This window comes from Macaca mulatta, chromosome 14 (genome assembly GCF_049350105.2).
Source record: "Macaca mulatta isolate MMU2019108-1 chromosome 14, T2T-MMU8v2.0, whole genome shotgun sequence".
NCBI classification, from domain to species: domain Eukaryota; kingdom Metazoa; phylum Chordata; class Mammalia; order Primates; family Cercopithecidae; genus Macaca; species Macaca mulatta.
Window position 1 is genome coordinate 59,047,884 of NC_133419.1, and position 14,506 is coordinate 59,062,389.

Below are 14,506 nucleotides of genomic sequence, written 5' to 3' on the forward strand. Positions count from 1 at the left end.
TTTGTATGCTTTTAGCCTCAATTTCATTTATTCTTGCTCTGATCTTTATTTCTTTCCTTCTACTATTTTTAGCTTTGGTTTATTCTTGCTTTTCTAGTTTCCTGAGGTGCATCATTAGGTTGTTTATTTGAAATCTTTCCATTTTTTTTTTTTATGTAGGCATTTACTGCTATAAACTTCCCTCTTAGTACTTCTTTTGCTGTAGCCCATTGATTTTAGTATGTTGTCTTTTCACTTTCCTTTATTTCAAGAAATTATTTAAATTCCTTCTTAATTTCTTCATTAGCCAATAGTTAGTCAGGAACACATAACTTCTATGTGTTTGTATAGTTCCCAAGGTGCCTCTTACTGATTTCCAGTTTTATTCACTGTGGTCAGAAAATGCACTTAGTATGATCTTGATTTCTTTGAATTTGTTGAGATTGGTTTTGTGTCATTGCTTATGGTCTGTCCTAGAAAACATTCCACGTGTCAATGAGAGGAATATGTATTCTGTGGAAGTTTGGTGAAATGTTCTATAGATGTCATTTAGGTCTAATGTGTAGGTTAACTCTACTTTTTCTTTGTTGATTTTCTGTCTGGATGATCTGTCCATTACTGAGAGTACGGTGTTGAAGACCCCCACTATTATTATATTGCAGTCTATCTCTCCCTTTAGATCTATTAAAGTTTGCTTTATATACTAAGGAGCTTCAGTGTTAGGTACATATAGGTTTATAATTGTTGTATCTCTGATATAGTGTAAATGTTTGTCCCCTCCATATCTCATCTTGAAATGTGATCTCAAGTATTGGAGGTGGGCATAGTGAGGAATGTTTAGTTCATGGGAGAAGATCCTTTATGAATGTTTTGGTGTCCTCCTCAGTGTAATGAGTGAGTTCTCACTCTAGTAGTTTATGCAAGAGCTGGTTGTTTAAAAGAGCCTGGCATCTCACTCCTGCTCTCCCTCTCATTATGTGACATGCCTGCCCCCCTTCAGATTCTACCATGATGGAAGCTTCCTGAGGCCTCACCAGAAGCAGATGGTGGCAATATGCTTCTTGTACAGTCTGCAAAACCATGAGCCCAAATAAACTTGTCTTCTTTATAAATTACTCAGCCTCAGGTATTTCTGTATACCAATGCAAAAAGGATTAATACAATTTTCTTGTTGAATTGACCATTTTATCATCATATAGTGACTTTCTTTGTCTTTTGTTATAGTCTTTCATTTGAAGTCTATTTTAGCTGATGTAAGTATAGCTACTCTTGACCTTTTCCTGTTTCCAGTTGTATGGAATATATTTTTCCCCTCCTTTACTATCAGTCTATGTGTGACTTTACAAGTGAAGTGAGTATATTGAAGCCAGCATATGGTTGGGTCTTGTTTATTTATAAATTCACCCAATCAATACCTATTAACTGGAGAACTGGGATTATTTACATTCAGTGTTAATTTTGATAAATAATTTTGATAAATTACTACTGCCATTGTGTTGCTTGTTTTCGTTTGTTTTGAGAGTCCTCTCTTTCTTTTTTACTTTCTTACTGTCTTCTTTTGTTGTTAGTAATTTTCTCTGGTGGTATGTTTTAATTTGTTGTTTTTTATTTTTATTTTTAGTGAACTTATTATAGCCTGTTGTGCTGTGGTTAACATCAGGCTTACAGAAAATTTCTTATAGATATAAAAAATTATTTTGGTGGTGGTGAATTCTCCCAGATTTTGTTTGTCTAGGAAAGACTTCCTCTCTCCTTCATATTTAAAGGGTATTTTACTGGATTTAGAATTCCTGGGTAGCAGTTTTCTGTCTTTGAGCATTTGAAAATGTCACTCCATGCCCTCCTGACCTATACAGTATCCAGCAAGAACTCTGTTGCCAGATGAACTGGACCTTCTTCATATGTTATTTGCTTTTGCTTTTTTTTCTGCTTTTACAATCCTTTCTTTGTCTTTGACTTCTTCAAAGTCATATATCTTCAGGTAGTCTTATTTGGATTGAACGTTTGATGTTCTCAGACCTTCCTGTACCAGAATATTTATATCTTTCTCAAGTTTCAGAAAGTTTTCTCTCTGTATATATATTTATACATATATATACATATTTTGAGGCAGGGTCTCACTCTGTCACCCAGGCTGCAGTACAGTGGCATGATCATGCTCACTGCAACTTCCATCTCCCGGGCTCAAGAGATCCTCCCATCTCAGCTTCCCAAGTAACTGAGACCACAGGCACATACCACCACGCCCAGCTAATTCTTGAATTTTTCTGTAGAGACAGGGCCTTGCCATGCTGCCCAGGCTGGCTTCAAACTCCTGGGCTCAAGCAATCTACGCACCTCAGCCTCCCAAATTGCTGGGATTACCAGGTGTGAGCCACCATGCCCATCCTGTTTTTGTTTTTTGGGTTTTTTAAATAAGCCTTCTACCGCTTACTCTCTTACTCTTGCTCAGCTCCCTCTTGAACAGCAACAATTTTTACATTTGGTCTCTTAAGGTAATTTTCTATATCTTGTGCCTAGGTGGTCTTTGTTCCTTTCATTATTTTTCCTCATCAGACTATCTACTTTCAAATAGCCAGTCTTTGAGCTCACTGATTCCTTCATCTGCTTAGTTCATTCTGGTGCTGAGAGCCTCTAAAGGGTTCTTTGCTGTAGCAAACGTATGTCTCAGTTCCAATATTTTTGTTTGGTTTTTTAAATTATTGTTTCAATCACTTTGTTACATTTTCTGACATGCTTCTGAACTGCTTTACCTTAGAGATAATTGAGTTTCTTTTGGGCAGAGAGTTCACAGATCACTATCTCATTAGATTCAGTCATTGGATTTTTGCTTAGTCTTTCTGAGGAGGTAATGGCTCCCTGATTGTTGTTGTTTCTTGTGGGCTTGTATCAATGTCTTTGCATTGAAAGAGAAGTTATTTATTCCAGTTTTCTCTCTTTGGTTTGTTCTGGTTTTTATTTAATATATTTATTTAGTAAATATTTACCACTAGATTGCTGCCTCCTTTTTAAGTCTAGGTGGTGCCTTAAGCCTAAGTTCACCTTGGCTCTGGTAAATGTTATAGCACTGCCTGTCCTGAATGGGGGAGGTCTCAAAAGGATTATCCCAGCAATGTGGGAAGGCTGGCCAATGGTTCGTGCCCAGGGGACCTATGGAACATACCTCCTACAATGTTCTGCTGCTAAACAGCCACTCTGATTTGGCTTCTCCTTTGGCCAAGTTACAGAGCAGAATTGCCTAGGATGTGGATGATATTCTCACTTCCTCCCCTTGTCTTTGCTTGTACTCAAGGATATTTATCCCTTTAGGTAGTCATGGTGCTTCCTGTGGGTTAAGGCAAAGACAGGTCAACTTGCAGGGAACTCAAGAAAGTGGGAAAGCTAACTGACCACCTCAATTTCACCTTTTCCAGTGTAGAAACTTTGAGTTGGGGGTCGGGAGAGATTTTCTATGTTCTTAGTACCAAAGAGAATAATGTGTAGGGTCATTACAGATGTGGAAATTTGATTCTCATACCATCTGCTCAGAGTTTTTCCACTTCTGTGTGATCCTGGAAACTGCCTTATCCTCATATTTGAGCTCTGGGTTATTGATGGTAAAAATTTCCATGCTATGTATTTACTTTTGGTTTTCTGAGTGGGAAGAGGAAAACTAGCTTGCTCCATGCCATAATTTTGCACCTGTAAGTCTTTAATTTTTGTTTTAAATGTCCCTTTTCCATGATCATTCTTTAAGAATATTTCACTGTAAATAAAATTTTTGTCTGACATTTTCTTTCAGTGAAATAAATATTCAATTCTACTCTCTTTTGGCTTCCACTATAGCTGTTGGGAAATCAGCTCTCTGTTAGGTTTTTAAAGGTAAACTATTTTTCTAGTTGTATTTGTACTTTCTACATGTATTTGTTGTTTTGTTGTTGTTCTTGTTATTTTCTGCAGTTTTATTCTGATACATCTGAGTGTAAAGTTATTTTACTTTAATTTTTTGCTTAGTGTTTGCAAAGGTCTTAAACTTTGTCTTTAATTTATAATGGAAATTTTTCATTCATTATTGCTTCAGATTATTTACCTCTTCTGTCAGATATTTTTTACCAGGTAAATTACTTAAGCCTTTAAAAAATTGTCTTATGCGTGTCTCTACTTATTTCAGATGTCTTTCGTTGGAAAGAATGGCTTGAGCTGCTGAGTTTACTATTAATTAAAGTGCAGATTTAAATTGTAGAGACACTGAGGAAGAAGAAATGCACAAGACAAAAATTACTGCAAGATGGTGTTTTACTCTATTTTGTGTTGCTATAGCAGAATACTTGAGACATGGTAACTAATAATAAACAAATTTATGGCTCAAAGTTCTGGAGGCTGGGAAGTCCAAGGTCAAGGTGTCAGCATCTTGCAAGGACCTTCTTGCTCTGTCATCACATGGCAGAAGCACAAGAGGCAAAAGGGGACAAAATTCAACCTTTCATGACAGCATTAACCCCACCTGTGATGGCATACCCCTCATGGCCTAATCACCTCTCAATGCTAATCACCTCTCCTGCCTCTTAATACTATTACAATGGCAATTAAATTTCAACATAAGCTTTGGAGACAGCAAACATTCAAACCATGGAAGGTGGAATGGCTATTATAGCCATCCAATATACATGGTGAAGACAAAATCTAAGGGAGAGTTGATAGGGTGTCAAAAAGAAGTAAAATTAAATAGAGGTTTAAGAGGACAAATGGAAAAGATATTATGTACTAAATTCATGTTATGAAGAAGAAGGATGAACAAGATGCCCATTGGCATGCCATTCAGTAGGACAAGAATTACAGGATGAAGGGAAATTGAATAAAGTATGAAATTGAAACATGTAAAATCTCATCTCATCTGCTGGTCAAGGATATATGCTGAAGGTAGTAAGGGGAAAAACATAACATTAATTAAACATTAAATACAAGAGAGCATTTGGGTCTACAGACACAGATGAAGGTGGCATCAACAGAGAGGCAGCTACTAATGTAACAGAAGGATGATATTAACTAGGGAAAATTAAGAGTAAGAAGGGAGTGACAAGCATAAACCAGGTTAGTAGCACATTTAAAAGGGCAGGAAAGCAAATAAATATTATGAAATGCCCTAGGAAGAAGTGACACAGAGACAGGAAGGAAACCAGGCAACACAGATTTCATGGAAACTAGTAAAGAAAAGATGATCTGTTGGTACCATCATTCTTAAAAAAAGAAAAAAAACAGCAAGCTACCAAACTCAAGCATATTTTCAAACTCCATCTCTCATCTTAATGTTTTGCATGCAATTGATTCTATGTAAAAGGAAGTGTCAAAATAAGTCTAGTAAGTTGCAAACCACAAAGGCAATCCATATTGAGAATACCTAATGATGGCTTGCACACAAAAAAGGGTATTAAAAAAATTTTGTTAAAACAATTAAATGAGGAATGAGAAAGCCTTGTAGATGTGCATACTAGTATACTTACACTTTTGGCCATGTGGCTGACACTTCCTAAGGTCAGAACAGTCAGCTAACTGAGTGTCTGTTTTGTATGCAGCCATGGCCACAGGAGAACACACCCCTGATGAACCTCTGCTCAGAGGCAAAAGGAGCAAGATCTCTAAAAGATGCTGAGAGAAGTGGGCCTGGATGTTGAGTACTGGTTACCCAAGCTGCAGAAACACCTGGATGTGACCTGTGTCCAGACCTTACAACACCTAGAAAAAAACAACTTCCAGAAGCTGAAATCCCAGACACAACATCCATGGGAGAAAAGAGCCTTGGAGAAGCTGCTTACCCTGTCACACCCAAAAAGTCTTTCAGCATTACAGGAGTCTCAGGTGGAGAGGGCAAAGAGAAAGCAGAAGCAGGCAGAATAGGCACTGCAGGAGCTGAGGGACTTGCTGACAGAAGGGAAGCAGACACAGGAAGAGGCAGTGAGGACAAGAGAAGCAGAGCTGAGACAAGCGATGGACATCCCTGAAGAGTACTGGCCATCCCCTGAAGAGCCTGTAAGGGAAGTCATGGAAAACCTGCAGAGACAACTCAACCTCATGGAGTGGACACTGTGCCACAGGCAAAATCTCCCAGATAGAGATGTGGTGAGATGGGCATCTGGAGGGCTGACCCTCCAGGGAATTTACAAAGCCAACCACCAAAGGGGCCTGACAAAGAAGAGAGAGGAGTTGCTCAGTGTCCCCAAAGAGTTCTTACTTTCGGATCCTCAGCAAGGAACACAAATGAAAACAAAGGAATTCACATCTCCTCAGGCTGAATTCATGTTTACCCAGACGGTAGAGAAGCTGGGCTTTAGTTTAACTACTTCAGCCAAGGACAGAAGTTGGGGGTTTAGTCTAGAAGCTGGTTTGGATCACAGAAAACATTCAGAATCCAAGGAAACCCAACAATCAAGTTCTAAGCATTCTTATTTCTGCTCAACCAAGTTCAGCTACATCCCCCTGGCCTCCTGCCACTTTCCCACTGATCAGCTGCAGTTATCCAAGCCTGCTCTCCAGGAATTGAAATGTATTGAAGACCTTCTGAGTCAGACAGCAAACCCAGACAGATTCTCCTTGCTGAGGCACAGGATTGTAAACTTCTTCCACAGGTTTGGCTCTCATGTTAACCAAGGCCCTCTGCACCTGGGAGGAATCTACTGGTGGAAGGCCATTTCAGAGGGTTATTGCAGGGAGCAGTTGGCAGAAGTGACGCAGTAGTCTGCAGAGGCCCTGGACATTTTCATAAGGGACAGCTACAGTGGCTTTGGAGTGAAAGTTGCTGCAGATGTGAATGTTTCAGACTCTCATTCAAAAAGAGCCACTCAGACCAAAACTTCCCAAAATCTCCAAACCGAGGTCCAATTATCTGTGGCCTAAACAGGTGGCCCACCAGAAGCAGATGGCCTTGTCCAGTGGAAAGCTGGCCTCATGGCCAGCAATCAAACCTGGTGTGTCATTGACCACAGGCTTCAGTTGGTGCCAATTCGGGACATTATCCTCTCCAGCCAAAGAAGCAATTTTAAGGATCCTCTTCAAGTGGCTAACTTCCTGAAAGACAGCTACGCTGCTCTGACTAGCATCACTGCCGAGATCCAGGAAGGGGAAGAGTTACTGAGTGCTGGGAAGGAGGCCAGGGTTTTTCTAGAGGATGTAAAATCTTGAGAGGTATCTGATCCTGAAGAGCAACTTATAAAACTGATAAATTTCATGAAAATGTGGAGTCAATAACTAAAAAGTTATGACACAAGACACTTGGATCAATATATGTCTCACAGATTGGGATCTGCAGAATTTTCTAGTAAACACTGTCAATTTTTGCAATAACTCTTCCATTTATAAAACTAAACATATTAAATCTCATTTGCGCAGCCTTCTGGATCCTCACATCTACAGAGTACAAACTTTCCTCAGGCTTACTTCATCATGCAGTGGATCTTCCAGTCAGATTCAGAGCAAGAGTAGGTGAATATTTCCCAGTTTTCTCAATTAATTGAGATCTTAAAAGAAACCCAGAATGAACTCATGGAAGTAAATGTCAAATCGGAGTCCCCAGAAACAGTGGAGGAAGCTCAAAGAAAGTCCATTTATGAGGTCAGCTTGGCTCTCAGCTGCTTCTTGAATTATCTCCAAAAAGCAGAGCAGACAGACACAACTCTTGCTACTTTCCATTGCAGCTGCTGCAGGATATCGTGTGGTAAACAATACTTTTCAGAGTCTCTTGGGGTGTGGTGAGTTAAGCTTCCTACTAGATGAAATGCAAACTGCCCAAAATAAATACCAGGAGCTTAAGAATATTTGCAGCTACAGGGCTCAGGCATTCCTAGTTCTCACAGGTCTGACAGCCACAGTTGGAGGCACAGCTATTTCTTCAGAAGAGAAAACACAACGCATGTCATTAATGAGACATCTCATGGGACAATCATTGTCCAAAGAAGTTGCACATGTCCTCACCAAACCTGGAGCAGATCACGATTGGGAAAACTAGAGAAAGAATTGAGATTGCTCATTAATGGGGATTATTTTTTTTATTATTATTATTATATTTTAAGTTCTAGGATACATGTGCATAACGTGCAGGTTTGTTACATATGTAAACTTGTGCCATGTTGCTGTGCTGCACCCATCAACTCGTCAGCACCCATCAACTCCTCATTTACATCAAGCATAACTCCCAATGCAATCCCTCCCCCCTCCCTCCTCCCCATGATAGGCCCCAGTGTGTGATGTTCCCCCTCCCGAGTCCAAGTGATCTCATTGTTCAGTTCCCACCTATGAGTGAGAACATGCAGTGTTTGGTTTTCTGTTCTTGTGATAGTATGCTGAGAATGATGGTTTCCAGCTGCATCCATGTCCCTACAAAGGACACAAACTCATCCTTTTTGATGGCTGCATAGTATTCCATGGTGTATATGTGCCACATTTTCTTCATCCAGTCTGTCACTGATGGACAATTGGGTTGATTCCAAGTCTTTGCTATTGTGAATAGTGCCGCAGTAAACATACGTGTGCATGTGTCTTTATAGCAGCATGATTTATAATCCTTTGGGTATATCCCCAGGAATGGGATGGCTGGGTCATATGGTACTTCTAGTTCTAGATCCTTGAGGAATCGCCATACTGTTTTCCATAATGGTTGCACTAGTTTACAATCCCACCAACAGTGTAAAAGTGTTCCTATTTCTCCACATCCTCTCCAGCACCTGTTGTTTCCTGACTTTTTAATGATCGCCATTCTAACTGGTGTGAGAAGGTATCTCATTGTGGTTTTGATTTGCATTTCTCTGATGGCCAGTGATGATGAGCATTTTTTCATGTGTCTGTTGGCTGTATGAATGTCTTCTTTTGAGAAATGTCTGTTCATATCCTTTGCCCACTTTTGGATGGGGTTGTTTGTTTTTTTCTTGTAAATTTGTTTGAGTTCTTTGTAGGTTCTGGATATTAGCCCTTTGTCAGATGAGTAGATTGCAAAAATTTTCTCCCATTCTGTAGGTTGCCTGTTCACTCTGATGGGAGTTTCTTTTGCTGTGCAGAAGCTCTTTAGTTTAATTAGATCCCATGTCAAAAGAACAAAGCTGGAGGCATCATGCTACCTGACTTCAAACTATACTACAAGGCTACAATAACCAAAACAGCATGGTACTGGTACCAAAACAGAGATATAGACCAATGGAACAGAAGAGAGTCCTCAGAAATAATACCACACATCTACAGCCATCTGATTTTTGACAAACCTGAGAGAAACAAGAAATGGGGAAAGGATTCCCTATTTAATAAATGGTGCTGGGAAAATTGGCTAGCCATAAGTAGAAAGCTGAAACTGGATCCTTTCCTTACTCCTTACACGAAAATTAATTCAAGATGGATTAGAGACTTACATGTTAGACCTAAAACCATAAAAACCCTAGAAGAAAACCTAGGTAGTACCATTCAGGACATAGGCATGGGCAAAGACTTCATGTCTAAAACACCAAAAGCAACGGCAGCAAAAGCCAAAATTAATGGGGATTATGAAGAAGAAGTCACCATCTCTTCTTTGCAAATGGAAGAAGTGAGCAAGCAAAGTCTCTTCTATGGAAAGAAACAGCCTCATGAACCACATGACAATGAAAATAGCAAATGGGAGATGATAAAAAAAAAGGAGCCTTCCTAGACTTACTCCAGGGTCTAGGTCTAGAACAGTACTACCCCAAAAAATTGAGCAAAGCTAATTTCCATCTAGTCTATAAGACTTCTGTGTACAACACCCAGCCCAGCTCTGAACAGGAGCTTCCCTTTTATTTCCTGCAGAAACTACTGATGATGAATTATGAGCTGAGATACCTAGTCTTCAAAGATGGTAGAAACACAGAACACCAAGTACATCCAAATGCCTCAGATCAGGAAGATGAAGCTTTTGATCCATATGAAAACATTTTTGAAGACAGTGATAGTCCCACTAAATCTTCATCCACTAAGCCTAGCTCCCATATTCACCCAATGGATATTCAGATGACAATTTTTCACTGTGCAGATGATTTTGCCAGACAATATATTTTGGCCAAACTTTCCACTTGTCAGCTTTCCCTCCCCCTTTTGCTGCCTAATCCCTGTACTTCTCAGATTGAATTCTCTCTCTGGTCTCTCTGTCAAATTACAAGAAGTTGGCGAGAAGCAAGGAAATCACCAAAAGGGAAGAACCATTATAAGAATCAGCAGATGTGTTGTGTCTCTACCTCAATTGTGTCCTTCATAAGAGTTGGAAATAGCCTCTCTGCTTCCAAATCTCAGATTATGAACTGTCTTCTCAGTAAACGGAAACATGATGTGTTTTTTCACTGACACTGCAGAGGGAGCAGGAAAGATTGCCTCTTGATGGGGGATGTGGTAGAAATCTACTGGTTCTGTCCAGGAGGGGAAGATGAGGACAGATTTGACAACGATGTGACCTTCACCAATCTTCATGGAGATGCAAAGGAACATGAGCAGCAGCTCAACTTCCTGAAGGAGGTGTCTACTGTCATTGTGGTCCTCATGTCAGCCACTGACGACAATGAAGGAAACTGAAAAATTGTCCATAACTTGTGGCAGGCATCGAGGCCATTGATCTGATTGCTCGATGACAAAGAAGCAACCATGACCAGTAATTCTGGCCAAAGAATGAGAATGGGTATCAAGGATAGGAATGAGGCAGAATTAATGGAGGAACTCACAGCTACAGTCAGACATTTGGAAAGAAATTTTGAAAATAAGCTAATAGCCCTTAAAAAAAAACTTATTTCAGATAGCAAAAGACAAGCCAATGAACTCATTCGTTTTAAAAACAAAAGTCAAGAAAGACTGAATAAGATAAACACAGATTTTGAAAAAGAAGTATTGGAAAGGAGCCGAAAGTTCGCTTTAACTGTAAAGGGTAAAGAATTGAGTGAGGAAGAGTTACATGAGAAATTCAATCAACTTTGGAAAAACTGGGTCTGTGATGTATCCACAAGTCTCCGCAAGTCACAGAGTCTGACATTGATTTGGATTCTGAAAACATCCTTTGGGAGTATTTCAAAAACAAGACGAATGACGTGGGCTTACTGATGAGAAATTCTGCAGAGAAATTTCAAATCAATTATGATAAACTTATCAAAGTGAATAAGAAATATAATCGTATCCCAACGACATTAACAGTCTTTGAGAAAGAGTTCATTAATATGACTACTGACCACATTGTTTCGAGATTTAATAAAATTATTAACAACATGTGGAAGCAACAGTGTGGTTACAACCCAAGTTATTTCCATGAGATTCTAAAGACAATAGAAGAGGAAGTGAAATCTGCATCTACTCAGAAAAGATACACATTTACAAATACATTTATCATTGACTTATGTGTGTGTTTATTTCAAAGAGCAACAGAGAATTTTAAGGAAATACACAGGGCATTCAAGAGAGCAAATGATCCCGTGAACTATCTTGAAAGTAAGAAAGATGACTTCTTCACGAGTTTTAAGATCTGTCAAGGAGCAACCTCCATCAAACTATTTGTTGATGTTCTGTGGTATAAGCTCACTCCTGCAGTCTCCACTACCATATGGGAGGAAATGACGATTAAAATTGTGGGGGACATGAGCGCTACCTGCCCTGCATTCAATGGAAACAGGACTAACCTGGAGAAACACATTCGCATCTCTCTGGCAGAAGAAGAAAACTTTGATAATTACTGGGAATACCTTCATAATTCAGAATGGTTTTTTAGGAGTTACATCAAAAATCATATTAAAAGATATTGTTCAGACAATGGAGGTGAAAAAATGAAGACTTTTTTTGAAAAAAGCTCAATTGATATCAAGAATACCATCCTCTGTGCCATCCATGAATCCACATCAGTAGCTAAAGATAAAAGCAGCACTGCTTCTGGGTGGTTGGATTTATTCTGTGATTGCCTGGGGTGTAACTTGATCTTTCCACGAAAAGACTTGATAAGCATTGAACACCAGGAGATAAAACATACTGAGTTTCTTAAAGAAACCATGAGTGCAGCTTTGGATCTCACAATGAAGAAAATAGAACAGAATTATTCAAGTATGCCTATAGAAGCAATGCTTTCTAAAATTGAGAAAATGCTCTCTGAACATCTCTGTGGCTGCTGGAAGCAGTGTCCCTGCTGTGGAGCAATTTGTACAAACACAATTCCTACACACGAAGGAGACCATAGTGTACCCTTCCACCGTCCTCAGGCTGTCAATGGGGAGGAATGGTATGAAACAGATGATTTTGTCATTGATTGCTGTACTAGTTTGGTTGCAAGTGATTGTTGGTTTTGCAGGATGGCAGGAATTTCCCATTTAAGAACTATTGACAAGCAGGAGGGGATTATGCCACGTGGAGCATCACCCCAGATACCTCCATCCAGCTGTACTGGAAATGGTTTGTCTCTCACTTCAGATCGAACCTAGAAGAAAAATATCAGAAAAAAAATTGAAGTAAAGGTAAAATCCCTAATGCCTGGGCCAAAATCACAAAGCAGGATATGCTTGAAGACTTGAAAAAACAATAATACTCAATGACCACAAAAGAGCCCCAGTGTCTGAAGAAAAGAGGCAGTGTACCTGAACAATCCAAAAACAACTACTCCTTAAAATTAAAACCTTCACCATTTCCATTTTTAAAATGAAGTGTGTAAAAAGCAATCAGTTAACACATTAAGAGATGAAAATTTCCAGTAAAAGGAGTTCATTTCTCTCTGCCTCAATTGCTCTAGTTTAAAAACAACTTACTAAAATCTGTTAATATATGATGAAATCAAATAACATTCATTTTAGAAACTTATTTCATATTTTAAACTATTAGTCTAGATACTGCTTTTTTATTTTAAAATATTTAAGTCTCAGAGTAAGTCATTTTAACAGAGGAAAATCAAAATCATTTCAGGCTGCAACAAATTTCTATAGAATAACTGTATCAGTATTTCAACCAATATACATGTCTTGACTATAAGCTATAAACTGGCTCACTACAACCCCCACCTCCCAGGTTCAAGTCATTCTCCTGCCTCAGCCTCCTGAGTAGCTGGAACTACAGGCACATACCATCACTCCTGTCTAATTTTTTTTGTATTTTTAGTAGAGACTGGGTTTCACTATGTTGCCCAGGCTGGTCCTGACCTCATACTTGAGGGTGATCCACCCACCTCAGCCCCCCAAAATACGGGGATTACAAGCATGAGCCATTGCACCCGGCCGGACTTTTCAAGTTTTAAGTGGATTTTTTTCACTCTCTAAAGTTTTAAGGAAAAGTTATTAATATTTAAATGTAAAAACACTCATGGAACCTTCATGAGTCCCAAGCATAGCAATATTTAGGCATATTCTGTTCTAGGAAAGAACAAATCAGAGACTTGACCAAGATAGGGATGTCATCAATTCAGGAAACGTTATCAAGCAAATATGGAAAGTAGAAATCAAATAACTGTTTTTCTCACTTAACTTTCACCCTGTTCTTCCCTGGTATATTGGCAATTCCCTGTGCATGCTAAGAAAAAAAAAAAACACAGTCACAAAGCTTTGTTATTAAAAGCTTGGTGTTATGTACAAGTCTGAGAATTGGCTTTTGGGAAAAAATTTATGATGACCAGATAAAATGTACCACTTTAATGAAGTCTGTGGACAAGGTTCAATTAGATTGGTTATTTTAAATGATTCATTGATTATTTTAAACTGATTACTTAAAGAAAAATGTCAAAAAGTATACAGTTTTAAGGCCAGGCACAGTGGCTCATGCCTGTAATCCAAGCACTTTGGGAGGCAGGGTGGGCGGATCACCTGATGTCAGGAGTTTGGGACCAGCCTGGCCAACATGGCAAAACTCCGTGTCTACTAAAAATACAAAAATTAGCCAAGCATGGTGGCAGGCACCTGTAATCCCAGCTAGTTGGGAACCTGAAGCAGGAGAATGGCTTGAACCCAGGAGGCAGAGTTTGCAGTGAGCCAAGAACATACCACTGCACTCCAGCCTGGGTGATACAGCGAGACTCCGTGTTTAAAAAAAAAAAAAAAAAAAGTATACAATTTTTACAAATCTCCTAATACACTTAATTGGGTTCTAATATTTCAATGAGGAATTTATTTTTATACATATCGGGTATATTTGTGACTCTTCACACCATTTGAGCCATAAATTCATAATTAGAATAAAAATGAAGAGCACTCTGAATCCAACCAGAGCCTGAGAAGAGAAGGAAATCACCCTTCTGCAAACCTACACCTTATGCTAAGTTCTCAAAGCTGATGATCTAAAGGAATCCTGGTGCAAAGAAGAAAATTTCTTCATGTTGGACACAAATGCACCCATTGGCTTCCATTTACAGGTGTACTCTATCTTCCATAAACAATGAAAATAGACAGCCCAGGGAACAGTAGCCAAGTGACTTGGATCTTCAGAGCATAGAGATAGGAATGTTAACTCTATCTCCTTTGCCCTCTCAAAGGGCTTCAAGCATATTCTCAATGTCAGGTCAAATGACTCATCGCTCCAGAAAAAGTTTGAGGACAGAAAAATTACACAGGAAACA

The 14,506-nt window shown here is 39.1% G+C and overlaps 1 pseudogene; it reads left to right on the forward strand.

Annotated features, from left to right (window-relative positions):
- Positions 1-5,533: 5,533 nt before the first annotated feature.
- On the forward strand, positions 5,534-12,493 carry LOC711853 (interferon-induced very large GTPase 1-like; annotated as a pseudogene).
- Positions 12,494-14,506: the final 2,013 nt, after the last annotated feature.